The sequence below is a fragment of the Mastigoproctus giganteus genome, chromosome 8, assembly GCF_048544385.1.
Source record: "Mastigoproctus giganteus isolate SK-2022 chromosome 8, ASM4854438v1, whole genome shotgun sequence".
NCBI lineage: Eukaryota > Metazoa > Arthropoda > Arachnida > Uropygi > Thelyphonidae > Mastigoproctus > Mastigoproctus giganteus.
Window position 1 is genome coordinate 179240884 of NC_143582.1, and position 14562 is coordinate 179255445.

Consider the following 14562-nt stretch of genomic DNA (forward strand, 5'->3'; position numbering starts at 1 on the left):
TTGAAATACTGTTTTTTTTTTTTTTTTTTTCTTTGGTAGTTATTGGCGCATCGGCTTCCGTGGCCATAATGCACCTCCCAAGGTTTTTGCAGTACTTTGATCCAAGCCCGAGGCGGGATTCGAACCCGCGACCTTTGGGTTACTAGACAGGTGCTTTACTCACCCGGTCGGCCTGAAATACTGTAGGAAGTTTGTTAAAAAAAAAAAAAATTATGCTAAACTTTCATGATTAAGTTTAAAAATACATATTAGAGTTTGTCAAGAACATTACTTTTCTGAAAGGATTCATTCGTGATTAATTTTGTGTTCAACATCAACCATTTTCAATCCACTGCAGGATGAAGGCCTGTCCAGCAACTTTCCACTTCCTTCTATTTCGTGTAACGGCCATGTATAGTGGCGGACAAAAACTACATCACCTTAAAAAAAGTAACATGTGTAGTGAAACGTATCAGATATTATTTGATTACAGTTATTTTGTTTGTCGCAAAGCAAAGGTATTGCTTCAGATAATGATTCTATTGCATCAGACAGTAATTGCAAGGTATTGCATCAGACAGTAATTGCAAGGTATTGCATCAGCCGTTTCTATAAATACGGCGTTGGAAGGGAATACACACGCATTAGTATCCTGTTTTGCTGAGGTGTAAGCATAGCTCCATATGTTCAGTTGACACCAATAAAAAAAAAGTGTAGCAGTTGCTCTGTCCCAGGAAGGGCTTTCTACACGTGCAATGGGTGATAAAATAGGCTGCCACTAGTCAACAGTATCCCGGGTGCTGAAATTAAAGCGGAAAATCGGTGATGTGAAGGGCAGACCTGTATCACTTCGTAAGAGAGTGACTACGCTTTCCCAAGATCGATATTTGAAATGGCTATGCCTTCGTAATCGCCATGCTAGTGCTTCTTATCGAAAACTTTGTAAGATGGCCTCTAGTGTTGAAACAAGTACACGAACTATCCAAAGACGGTTTTTGGAATGTGGTCTCCATGCCTATCGGCCCAAGAAGCCTTTGTTTTATATCCAACAAATGAGGAAGAAGCGACTTGCTTGGGCTAAAACGCATGTTTCATACACAAAAGAGCAATGGGATACCGTCATCTTTTCTGACAAATCGAAATTCAACCTGCATCATCATCATCATCTTTGTTTCTGTTCTATGGTGGCCCCAAGACTCTCGTCCAAATCCACCTAGAACTAGAATTAAACATGTACTCTATGAATATTACAGGTGGCCTGAACATTATATTCAGGCCACCTCACCACCAGAAAGCAGTCACCCCTGGGCAGCTGCTTCCTGGCGCCCGTCCCAGGCACGATTTCCAACCTGGGTCTACTAAAACTCTCATTGTGCGAATTGGCACCAATCCCGCACCCAGGCTGCCCAATCCCGAGTGCCAGCAAAAAAAAATAAAATAAATAAATAAATAAATAAATAAAATAAAATAAATAAATAAAAATAAAAGAAAAAAATAAAGAAAAATAAAAGAAAAAAATAAAGAAAAATAAAAGAAAAAATAAATAAATAAAAATAAAAGAAAAAATAAATAAATAAAAATAAAAGAAAAAAGAAAAATAAAAGAAAAAAAATAAATAAAAATAAAAAATATATAAAATAAATATATTAAAATCAAGTAAATAAATAATTATAAATAAAAAAATAAGAAATAAAAATAAATTAATAATATAAAAATCATACAAACAAAACAACAAAAAAAATTCAATCAAAATTTTTCCACATATAGCCAAAGTAAGCCAGGGAGAAAAAAAAAAAAAAAAAATTCAACCTGCATAGCTCGGATGGGAAGCAATATGTCAAAAGACGAATATCGGAGGCATACCATCCTCAATGCATAACACTGACTGTTAAGTTCCCCGCCGGTCAGATGGATTGGGGACGCATAACAAGCAAAGGGATGGGGCGAATTAAATTTATTAACAAAATGGTGAATGCAGAAACCTACACTGCTATCTTGGAGGAGTGCCTGAAACCCGTTATTAGGGATCACTACACAGACGTCCAAAACTACATTAGTATTAGCAAAGGCACGTGATGCAAGAAAGCAAGCTTATATAGCATCAGCCAAAAAAAAAAAAAAAAAAAAAAAAAAAAAACACTTATTTCACCCATCCACTCGCTCCAAACCGTCTGCTCTGCTCAGAAAACTTCATATCTGCCTGCACAATTACCCCCTGGTCTTTTTCATTCTCTACCACTGCCAGTGTGGTACCACAGAGTTGATACATTACTCTGGGATTACTGCTTCCCATATGTAGTACTTTACATTTGTAAAGTACTATATGGAAGCACTACATACTTTACATTTGTAAAGTACTCACATTTTTCAACGGGACTGACTCAGCACTTTGCCACACAGCAAAATTGGTAAGTTTTCTGTTATTTAGATTTAATGAGGGTGAGTTTGTCTTCTTGTCTCATAAGGCTTAAAACAAATTTAACCAATGTTTTCCCTCGTTTTTCTCCCTTAAGGTGCAGTCATACCGCAGAAATGATAGCACCACAGTGTTGAATTGGCTCGGCAACAGTCTGGATTTGAACTCTATTGAAAATTCCTGCTACATAATGTCCTCTAAAATTGCTGAGAAGAAACCAACAAGTACGATTCAGTAGCAGGAGAGCACTGGGCAACCGAATATCCAGAAGTTGATTAACTCTATTCCAGATCGTTGCAAGGCTGTAATTGAAGCTTGAGGAGGAAGAACAAAATATTGAGGACTTATTTTGCTGATTTACATACATAATACTAATACGTTAACTCGTTATTTCAGTTTGTACACGTAAATGCAATAAAATGTATATTTGTAGGTTTCGTTGTCATGATTGACATTTGCATGATTTCTCATATTTCCATTAATTACGTATTTTACCATTTGGGAAGATATTTATGGTAATTAGGTATATCAGGTGGAGTCTTTTAATTGGATTTCTTCATAGAGATGTATATCCCACCTGACAAATGCATTTCGAACATTTCTGCAACCCACAAGCAGCACAAAACACATTATTATCAACATTCACAAGTGATGCAGTTTTTTGTCTGCTACTGTACATGTACACTGGTGTGCAAAACTTAAGGACCAACACTATTTCTAAAGGTTACAACCACAAAATCAAAAGAAACAGCCTGTGGCGATTTGCATAACTGTGGCCGTTCAGTAAAAAGCTGGTGCACATGCAAAAATTTGAATCGTGACGATGCTATCGGCAATACCGATCTCTGCAGCCACACTCCTCACACTTCGACCTTCCTCAATATTCGACCACTGGTAAAGTTATCCAGATATTATCCACTTGCCATTTCGTTGTCTGTAGCACTGTGTGAAATTAATCGAACATCTGTAACAATTGTGTTCACCATTCGGTAATTTGCACATAACTGCTGAACTGCTGCTTTTATCTGCTTATGTGAAAGCTCACATAAGCAGTTTGCTGCCTAATCCATGTATTTCTTTCTCATCTAACAGTCTGATTCCTAATTTAATCGTTCCATTCTTCTCTGTGTAGTTTCAGCTTTTCTTCCATTCTTTTGGTGAGTGCCCAAGTTTCACTTCCATAAGTCATGGTTGGGAATATGCATTGGTTTGTTTTGTAGTTTTGTTTTCACAGTATTTATATTAGCATTGGAAAACAATGCAAGAACCTGAGGGGGCAAGTTTATAGAGCATGAATTTTAAAAAAAAAGTACCGACTTCATCTGTCCCTCTAATAATTTGATGCATATGCTTGGCCCTCGTGGGGAGCACAGTTTTTAGTATAGCCGCCCTCCATCAGCGGGTGGAAAAGACCTGAGTTCGAGTCGCGAAAGGCCCATACAAATTCCTCTCTCATGACGAGAGGAATTTGTATGGGCCTTTTTTACAACTTAACTAAGTTAGTCAGTCTTAGACTAGGGTAGCATGGTTTTTCTCAAATTGCAGACAAAATACCTGGAGCAATATGGTCTTAGTCGCTGATTGCTCTTAACACCTTACAACAACAAGAGCGTATGCTTGATTCTTACGTGTTATATTCGACACAGTTTTAATTAATTTCCTTATGGGGTTAGGAAATTAATTAAAATGGGGTTAGGCTTATGGTGTTAGGGCATATAGCAGGTTGAACGTATATTGTCTACTCCTGTTTGTCTACATTACTGAAATTAGAGTATACGATTATCCTGCTTTCTCTATTTACTTGCATTCCACCTACGACTAAAAAAAGCAAGGAGTAATGAATGGCAAAAAAGGAGTATTTCATTTAGCAGGTCTAAGGTTGTTTAACTGTTTTACGGTTTTAGGGGAATTAGCAACCTGGGCCATTTTGTGCGTATATAATATGTCTGTGGAATTGTAAAATTGTTGTCGATTTTTTGTTTGCTGAACGGAAAACCCGAGTATCTGAGAGGAAAAAGCATGCTACTGTCACCTGAGCTCGAGTAACATCTCTACTTTGTGAAAAAGTCCTATATAAATTCCTAATATAAAAAATAATGACTTTGTCCTATAGCTACTGCGGACGTCGCATATTAGGTGGTTTGTTATGGGCGGCTATAGATTAAAATTGATTTACCTTTCACTGCATTTGCTATTTTCGTTCATTGCTTTCAAATCTTTTTTTGTGTATATTAGTTTTAATACAATACGAATCATAGTAATTCAGTCAATATACTATACAGAATATGATTATCTAAATAGTGTTTTTTTTTTTTATTTGTTGGCGCATCAGCTTCTATGGCCATATTGCACCTCCCAAACTTTTTGCATTTTACTGTGATCCAAGCCCGAGGCGGGAATCGAACACGCGACCTTTGTGTTGCCGAGCAGGCAGGCACTCTACCTACCTGGCTAGCCCGGTCGGCATCTAAATAGTGTACAGAATGATACACAATTCGAGGATTGTTATTATTATCATTAATCTTATATTATTTCTCCTTGATTGGGGTTTCCACGTCGTGACGGGTATTGCTACCAAGTACACAGGGTGGTTGTTGTTATGTCTGATGTTACTTTTGGTCGAGGAACTCTCTTATTATTATTATTGTTGTTGTTGTTGTTGTTGTTGTTGTTGCTCTTATATTATTTCTCCCTGATTGGGGGATTCCACTCACTGACGGGTACTGCTACCAAGTACACAGTGTGGTTGTAATGTCTGGTGTTCCTGTCGGTCGAGGAAATATCTGACTATCCTTCAGGTGTTCAGAATTGCGACTTTCTGGAGTTCCTTGTAGGTGTTCTCTGGGAGACCTATTGCTGCTAGGCTGCTATGTTGGGTCTTTGGCGCCAATCCTGGGGTTGACACGATGATCGGGATGGTCGTTACTAGTTGCATATGCCACATTTCTTTGATTTCCTGTCTTACGTTCGTGTACTTCCTGATTTTTTTTTCGCGTGGGTTTTCTGCAGGTTGCCAGTGTTGGGTACCGCTATGTCAATCAGATAGGTAGCCTTTTCCTTCTTGTCCACAAGGGTTATGTCAGGTCTGTTGTGCGGGATGGTCTTATCCGTTATTATGGGGTGGTCCCCGTACAGCTTGTGGGTTGGGATCTCTAGTACTGCCTGGGGTTCGTACTTGTAGTATGGTACACTTTCTTTAGTTGACTAGTATTGCCTCGCTAGCTTCTGATGTATTATCCTGGCTACCTGGTTGTGTCTATGAGTGTACTCAGTCTGGGTGATCACCTTGCACCCCGCGGTGATGTGTTGGACCGTTTCTGAGGCCAGGTGGTATCGTCGACATGTGTCAACTGACATTCCGGGCTCCTTTGCGATGCGTTTTGTATGGTTTCTGGTGTTTATTACCTGGTCTTGGATGGCCAGCATGAATCCTTCAGTCTCGGGGAAGAGCGTCCCACTTGTGTGCCCTGCATTGGAAGCAATGCTATCGATGTGATTTTGATGGAGGTCATTGTAGTGTCTGCCATGGAGTGTTTTCTTTGCCCATCTTTCTATCTTCGTTTCTTGTACCTTTTGGGCGGGAGTGGTTTCCTCGCTTAGGTTGAGTGGGATATATCACTTATCTAACTTCCTTATGTCCTGGCGGAGTGGTGCTGTGTTGTTCTCGGAGTAATCCTTGAGGTTAGTTATCGCTGTTTTCTGTTGTTCTGTCAGGTCTATCAGGCCCCTTCCTCCCTCTTTCCGAGGTATTGTTATTCTCTACACTGCTGACTTCGGGTGGTGTTGGCGACTCTTGGTCTTTGTCTTTCGCAGCATTGTCTTTGTCTTTCGCATGATATCTTCTAGCTCTATGTTAATTGAATCTATGACCCCGAATGTGTATGTTATTAGTGGAGTTGTATAGGTGTTTATGGCTTTAACTGTGTTCCCTCCATTCAATTTTGCTTTCAGCAGGCTTCTGAGTCTCTGATGATATTTTTCGGTACTTTCAAGAAATCAAGAAGTGATTGATATCAGGAACGTCTTGATTTCTTTGTGTTCCAACTGCTCAGCCTGCATCATCCGTAGGTATTTGCAGGTCTCTGTTTCTATCATAGCTTGTGGCTCCATAACTGCAGCAGCTGTTAGTTTTGGCCTACTAATTTTCCCTGGTGCAGTGTGTGGGTCTTGCATTTTTCTAGACGAAATTCCATCCTGATGTTCTTGTCGAATTCTTCGGTGATCCGGAGTAGTTGCTGGAGTTGCTTCTCGGTTGCCGCATAGAGCTTGATGTCATCCATATACATCAGGTGGGTGAGGGTGTATAGGTTCTTTCTTCCTTCTTTGAGGTTTTATCCATACTTGTTGCTGTTAAGCAAGGTGGATAGCTGGTTGAGTGCTAGACAGAACCACAGTGGGCTCAGAGCATCTCCCTGAAAGATTACTCTTCTAATAGGGATTGGCCTGGTTTTGATATTCTCGACCTTAAATTATGGTGGTTCTCCATTTCACCATTGTTGCTCCTAAGAAGTTTGTCACTATTGGATTGGCCTTGTAGATCTTCAGGGTCCCTATTAGCCAGCTATGAGGGACGGAGTCGAAGGCCTTACGGTAATCAATATAGGCCATGTAGAGGTTCCGGTGCTTCTTGTAGGCTTGCTCCATAACTGCAGCATTTATGGTTAATTGATCCTTGCATCCTTTGTTCCTCCACTTGCATCCTTTCTGCTGTTCGGCCATTAGATTCTGTTTCTCTAAGTGGTCTGATATCTTCTTGGTTATGCAGCTGGTCAGGATCTTATACATCATTGGGAGGCAGGTGATTGGTCTGTATTCCGCCAGGTTTCTTGAATTTTCATTGCATTTCGCCAGCAGATATGTGATTCTTCGGTGAGAAACTTTGGGATTGTCTCCGGGTGCCTTATCGTTCTAAGTGTAAAGTGTGTGTTAAGTTCAAGCGGTACCAGGGGTTTCCCCCATCTCCGCGTAGTTTACATTGTGGGTGAACAGTTGACTGGAAAAGCCAGAGATTCTAAAGTGTATGTACTTTGTATATGTGTGATGCCTTGTACCGTTGTTCTTCTGGTCATTTAGCCGCCAGACCCCTACTGTGGTCCAACGTTGTCCCACTTTCGCCCCATGGAGGCAGACCAGGTACTCACTAGTATATAATTCGCTCTGGCAGGTCCTGCCACCTAATTTCCTGAGATTTCAGTGGCCAGGACCTAAAAAAAAAAAAAAAATCGCGTACGCGTCGCGGGGAGCGCTAGAAGTCCAAAATGTTGGGCAAAATTAATTTAGATTGGTGATTTTAGATTGTCTGGGGCATGTTCACGTTGCTGTCAGATAGAGTGGGGTGAAGGCTGAAGACTGGGGGGCAGATAGACAGAAATATGGAGCCGAAAGGAAGGCAACTCCAGTTTACAGTGGGGCATGCCCATGCCCCACCAGAGGGAAGAAATACGGTGGCAGGGTTGAAGGGAACAGCAAACTGTCCCCTCCCCGCTCTGCCAGGAATAGGTAAGACAGTGAGCCAAACAAGGGAGCTGGCTCAAGTTGCCAATGTGGCCTGTGTGCATGAGTTGGAGCAAACCAGACCGTAGGGTCAGGTCCACGCCATCCAGAAAAACTTGAGGCCCAGCAGAGGCGATCCAATGTTGGTTTGGCTGAATAGGTTTTGCAAAATGTCACAGTTGGGAGTCAATCATGGGACTGTTGTCCCGTCCGGTAGTCAATGTTCTGGGAAGTGGAGTTTTGTCACTTCTCATAAGAGTTCCAGTTTTGTCTTGCATGAAGGATCAAGCAGTGAAACCTGACATCTGGTTGGAGGTATCTGAGAAGCTTTGTTTGACATATCTATTCGAAGTTTGCAGGCAGAGGAATGGTCAAGCGTCTAGCATACAGGTTCTCGGCAAACTTGGTGAATGCTATATATGAGACTTCATCTTCCAGTAAGTAGTGTTCCCGGTTTTTGGGATTAAGGCGCGCTTGGATGATTAATTCAACACGAAGATCTTCATAAAATTCGCAGTCATACATCTGGTGTTCCCAGGTCTCCACTGAGCCACATGCACATATTGGGTGGTTTTCGAGTCCGAGAAGGTTTAATTTGTGGCGGATCGCTCCATGTCCTGTTAGGAGATACGTGCTGTACAATCCAGGGCAAAGCCATACCGGATACTGTGGGTATATTTGTTGTAGATCGGGGAGGAACCTCCGCGTGACTTCCCCTTTTGTGTAGGTCGTCCAGCTCCTGCCATATTGATCGCAAATAGATTTGGAGTCTTTTCTTCTCCACTGTCCGATTTCTAGTTGGGTCTGTGGTGTGATCCTGGAAGGTAGTTGGATTTCCGCGTCTAAGCTGCTGTAACATGCCTAGGCGAACTGTTCTGCTAGGTGCTTGTGTGTACAGGTGAGCTTCTTGTACCATTACTTGTAGATGTTAATCAATTCCTGGGGTTCGCCTGTTGTGGGTGTTTCTGATCGACTGTTTTACTTCTCCTTCTCTAATCTCCCACTCTCATCTCTTGCATGTCCTTGGTTTTCTGCCGTTCTATTTCTATCCAGGGTGCTCTCCTCTTATGTCTTATTTCACTGCTCCAGATATTTCCCCATAACTCCTAGATCGCCTTGTTCTTCGGTGGTCCGTTTACTGCTTTCTCAATTTTAAACCTGTGTCCTGTAGAAGGCTCTTTGGTCCTGTTTGAAGATCCGGTTGTTTATTTTTAGTTTGGGAGCTCTCTTTGTATCGCTGTAGTCTCTTGCTCAGTGTGAGAAGGTTCTGCTTCAGTGTGTCCAAGTATTCTCCTATTCTCTGATTTCTGGTCTCATGTTTGCTGTGAACGCTTCACCTTTCCAATCAATTTCTTACCTCTATTACCCTGTTGGTTTTGAGTCAACTGGCCTACCTTGACTCTTAATTCTTCTGTCTTCTGTTGAAATATTCTTTCCGAAGCTGGCGGTTCCTTCTGTTTTCGGTTCTTTTGCTGCTGGTCTCTCGTTTCTTTCCCATTAATCCTAGTAGCTGCTATGGAAACACAGTATATGGCTGTGTGGATAGCCTCTAGTGTTGCACCATTGTTGTCAACGTAATGTGGCATTATTTGCCGATTGAGTGGATTGCTCCACAGGATTTTATTTTGTCTCTGCTTAAGTATCTCGTGGGATCTTGTGGGTCCATTCCTTCGAATTTTGTTAGGGCCTTCTTGCACTCGTCTTCTATTTTGGATATCATAACTTCGTCTCTTTCAACTTCAGCTATTCTGGGTTGTATATCTTCTTGGTGTTCTTCCTCTTGTTACATGGTATCCTGTTTTTCCTCTGGTTCCATATTGTCCATATTCTCTATGCTTTGTAGTTGATCGCTTACATCCTGCTTGATTTTTTCCAAGATGGCAGGAGGTATTCGTTCTTCGCCACGATGGTTCTTCTTTGGTCTTCTAATCGCTGTTCGGTGACCTCAATATCCGGGTATCATTCCAACCACTTGGTATGTAGTCGCGACCTGTTCACTATCATATCGGTCTCTAGCCTGGTTATTTCATAGTATGCTCGCTTGATGAACGCATTCATTTCGATGCTCCACTTCATGACTTGGCATTTTCTTCCTTCCTGGGTGATCACTATCGATGTTGCGCAAGAAACACTTCAAGTTGGTGGGCTTTATGGTCTTGCCCTTCTCTTGTGGTAGCCTTACAGTGGACAGTGCCACTAGCTCCACTGTCTTGCTTGGGAGACTGTCTCCAACTTTTCGATCCAACCCCTCTGTCTAAGGCCTGAATGCCAGTGACTTTATCCTGCACGACCCTCGATGCAGTATGAATAATATTTCTCTGCGACATTATCCATCTATGGAGATGGGCTTGTTTAGCTTCGACTTATGTCCAGTGGTTTATATATTAATTTTTAGTTCTCGCAATTGACACCAGATGTGCCACCATCTGTCTCAGCCGTCACTCCGACCTTGGGGAAGGTAAGTCAAATGGGATAACTTTCGCGATGTTTTTTTTTATCATCATTTAATAATAATATTATTATATCGGTCTCCCAGCGTAAGAGAGCCGCGTTCGCTTCCACCAAGGTGGGATACGAGCATGGGTACATCAGGCTGGTACTCCAGTGTCTTAACCACTGGGCCATTACATCATCTTCTTCTTCTTCTTCTTCTTCTTCTTCTTCTTATTATTATTATTATTTCTCCCTGATTGGGGGTTCCATATCGTGACGGTTATTGCTACTAAGTACACAAGGTGGTTGTGTTGTTATGTTTGATGTTAATGCTGGTCGAGGAACTCTCTGACAATCCTACAGGTGTTCAGGATTGTGACTTTCTGGAGTTCCTTGTAGGTGTTGCCCTGGGAGACCTATTGCTGCTAGGCTGCTATGTTGGGTCTTTGGCGCCAATCCTGGGGTTGACACGATGATCGGGATGGTCGTTACTAGTTGCATATGCCACATCTCTTTGATTTCCTGTCTTACGTTCGTGTACTTCCTGATTTTTTTTTCGCGTCGGTTTTCTGCAGGTTGCCAGTGTTGGGTACCGCTATGTCAATCAGATAGGTAGCCTTTTCCTTCTTGTCCACAAGGGTTTTGTGCAGTCTGTTGTGTGGGACTGCCCTATCTGTTATTATGGCCCATTCCCAGTACAGCTTGTGGGTTCGGGGTTTAGTACTGCCTGGGGTTCGTACTTGTAGTAAGGTACACTTTCTTTGATCAACTGGTATTTCCTTGCTAGCTTCTGATGTATTATCCTGGCTACCTGGTCGTGTCTATGAGTGTACTCAGTCTGGGTGATCACCTTGCAACCCACAGTGATGTGTTGGATCGTTTCTGAGGCCAGGTGGCATCGTCCACATGTGTCATCTAACACTCCGGGCTCCTTGGCGATGTATTTTGTATAGTTCCTGGTATTGATTACCTGGCATTGAATTGCGAGCATGAATCCTACAATTTCGGGGAAGAGCGTCCCGGTCGTGAGCCAGACATTGGAAGCAATTTTATCTATGTGACCCTGATGGAGATCATTGTAGTGTCTTCCATGGGGTGTTTGCTCTGCTCATCTTTCTAGCTTAGTGCCTACCTCCTGGTTGGGGGGAGGGGGTCTCCTCACTTAGGTTGAGTGGGGTATACCGCTTGTCTATCTTCCTTATGGCCTTGTGGAGTGCTGCTCTGTGTTTCTGGAAGTAATCCTTCAGGTTAACTATCGCTGGCTTCTGTTGCTCAATGAGGTCTATCAGGCCCTTTCCTCCTTCTTTCCTGGTAATTGCCAGTCTCACCACGGCAGCTCTCGGGTGGTGTCGGCGGCTCTTGGTCATCATTTTCCTTGTCTTTCTCATGATATCCTCCAACTCAGTGTTAGTCCAATCTATGACCTCGGAGGAGTAGGTTAGTAGTGGGACAGCATAGGTGTGTATGGCTTTAACTGTGTTCCCTCCGTTCAGCTGGCTTATGAGTCTCTGATGGTATTTTTTCGGTCAGGCAGGCCTTAATTTCCTTGTGCTGTAACTGCTGAGCCTGCATTATCCCCAAGTATTTTTAGGCCTTTAGCTCTACCATGGCTTCGATGTCTTTACCACTCTGCAGCTGGTAGTTTCGGCTAGAAGTAATGTCTAGACAGTTAGTAGGAATGTCCAGAGTAATGTCTTTCAGTTAGTACAGTAGTAGTGTCTAGGCATTTGTCTAGACCAAATTTCAACCTAATATCCTTGCTGAATTCTTCAGTGATCTGGAGTAGTTGCTGAAGGTGCTTCCCGGTTCCCGCGTAGAGCTTTTTGTCATCCATATACATCAGGTGGGTGAGGGTATACAGATTCTTCCTTCCTTCTTTGATGTTATATCCGTATTTGCTACTGTTGAACATGGTAGATAGCCGGTTAAGTGCTAGACAGAACCACAATGTGCTCAGGTAATCTCCCTGAAAGATTCCTCTCCTGATGGGTAATTGGCCTGGTTGTTATGTTTTGGACCTTAATGGTGGTACTCCATTTCGACATCGTTTCTCCGAGGACGTTTGTCACTATCGGATTGACTTTGTAGATTTTCAGCGCGTCCATTAGCCAGCTATGAGGCTCGGAGTCGAATGTCTTGCGGTAATCGATGTAAGCTGTGTACATGTTGCGGCGCTTCTTGTATACTTGCTCCATAACCTCAGCATCAATGGTTAATTGCTCCTTGCATCCTTTGCTCAGCCGCTTGCATTCTTTCTGCTGTTCAGCCATTATGCTCTGGCTTTGCAAGTGGTCTGTTTTCTTCCTGGTTATGCTATGCAGCTTTTCAGGATCTTGTACATTGTTAGGAGGCAGGTGATTGGCCTATATTTCGCCGGTTTGGTTTCTTGTATGTTCGTCTTTAGGTTTCAGATATGTGATTCCATGAGTGAGAAACTTCGGGATTGTGTCTGGGTGCCTTATCATTTGGGTGAACTGTTCTGCCCGTGCTTGTGTGTACAAGTGAGCTCCTTGTACCAGTAGTTATGGACTTTATCTATTCCTGGAGTTCGCCAGTTGTGAGCGTTCTTGATCGTCTGTTTTACTTCTTCTTCCCGAATCTCCTACCCTCTCATTTCTTGTACGTCCTTGGTTTTCTTGCGTTCTAGTTCTATCCAGGTAGCTCGGCTGTTATGTTTTACTTCCCTGCTCCATATGTTTCCCCAAAAATGCTCAATCGTCTCCTTCTCGGGTGGTCCGCTCCCTTGTTTCCCGTCTTCTCCGAGATTCCTATAGAAACCTATTTGGTTTTCCTCGAAGATTCGGTTGTTTATTTTCCTCTTCGAGCTCTCTTTGTATCGGTGTAGTCTCTTGCTGAGTGCAAGGAGGTTCTGCTTCAATGTGTCCAAGTACTCTCCTGTTCTCTGATTTTTTGTCTCATGTTTGCTGTGGACACTGTCTCTCTTGAAGATGCTCTTTACTTTTCCATTTAATTTCTTACTCCTGTTGCCTCAATGGTACTGGGTTAATTGGCCTACCTTGACTCTTAATTCTTCTATCTTCTGCTGAAGTCTTCTTTCCCAAGCTGGTGGTTCCTTCTGTTTTCAGTTGTTATGCTGCTGGTCTCTTGCTTCTCTTCCCTTAATCCTCCTGGCTGCTACCGCAGCACAATACACTGCTCTGTGGATGGCCTCCAGTGTTGTACCAGTGCTGTCGAGGTAAAGCGGTGTTTTGTGCCGATTCAGGTGGTCTGTGACTCTCCACAAGGTTCTATTCGGCCTCTGCTTCGGTATCACGTGAATCTTTGGGGGTCCATTCCTTTGCATTTTGTTAGGGCCTTTTTCCAGTGGTCCTCTATTCTGGATATCATGAACTCGTCTGTTTCCACTTCAGCTGCTGCGGGTTGTATTTCTTCTTGCTGTTCTGCCTCTGTTTCGGCGGTGGTATGTTCTTCCTTCTCTGGTTTCATGTTCTTTATTGTTTTTGTAGTTGATCGCTCACGTTCTGCTTGATTTTTTCCAACATTGTAGGGGCTATTAGGTTCTTTGTGACGATGGTGCTTCTCTGGTGCACTATTCGCTGTGATCTGAATATCCGGGAATCGTTCCAGCCGCTTGGTATGTAGCTCGCCCTGTAAGTTGTCATATCTGTCTCCAGCTTCGTTATTTCGTAGTATGCTTGCATGATGTACGTATTCATTCCGATTCTCCATTTCATGCGTTGGCGTTTTCTTCTTTCCTGGGTGGTGACTAGCGTAGTTGCGTAGGAATAATAATAATATAATAATAAAGATTATTAAATATATTAATAATAACAATAACAATAATAATAATAATTATTATTATTATTATTATTATTATTAGCTGTATTGTGGAAGGAAGCCTGAGGCTTATGCTGCACCAGCCAAAAAAAAAATTCTGATTTACCCTGAGAGAGAGATTAAATGCGCAAGGCATAATATGATATGGGTTTAAATTAATTATATAATATTGTTGTAGATACACCATAGTTTGCCCATAAATTAAACTACGTACGTATGTGAAGGCTTCGATTTTCTCATCAATCGATGTTTATGGTGTATCTACACGAATATTATATGATTATGTAAAATATCGCTATCGCCAATTTAAATTCCAGGTGTCGCTATTGTTAAAATTGAGATTTTGTTTTGGTGAAAGTGCATTAATGAGCTATAGTGTGCCTCTATTTCGTTATGAGAAGAAATTGGGGATTTGATCATTGTGGAATTTTGTATTTTTTTTT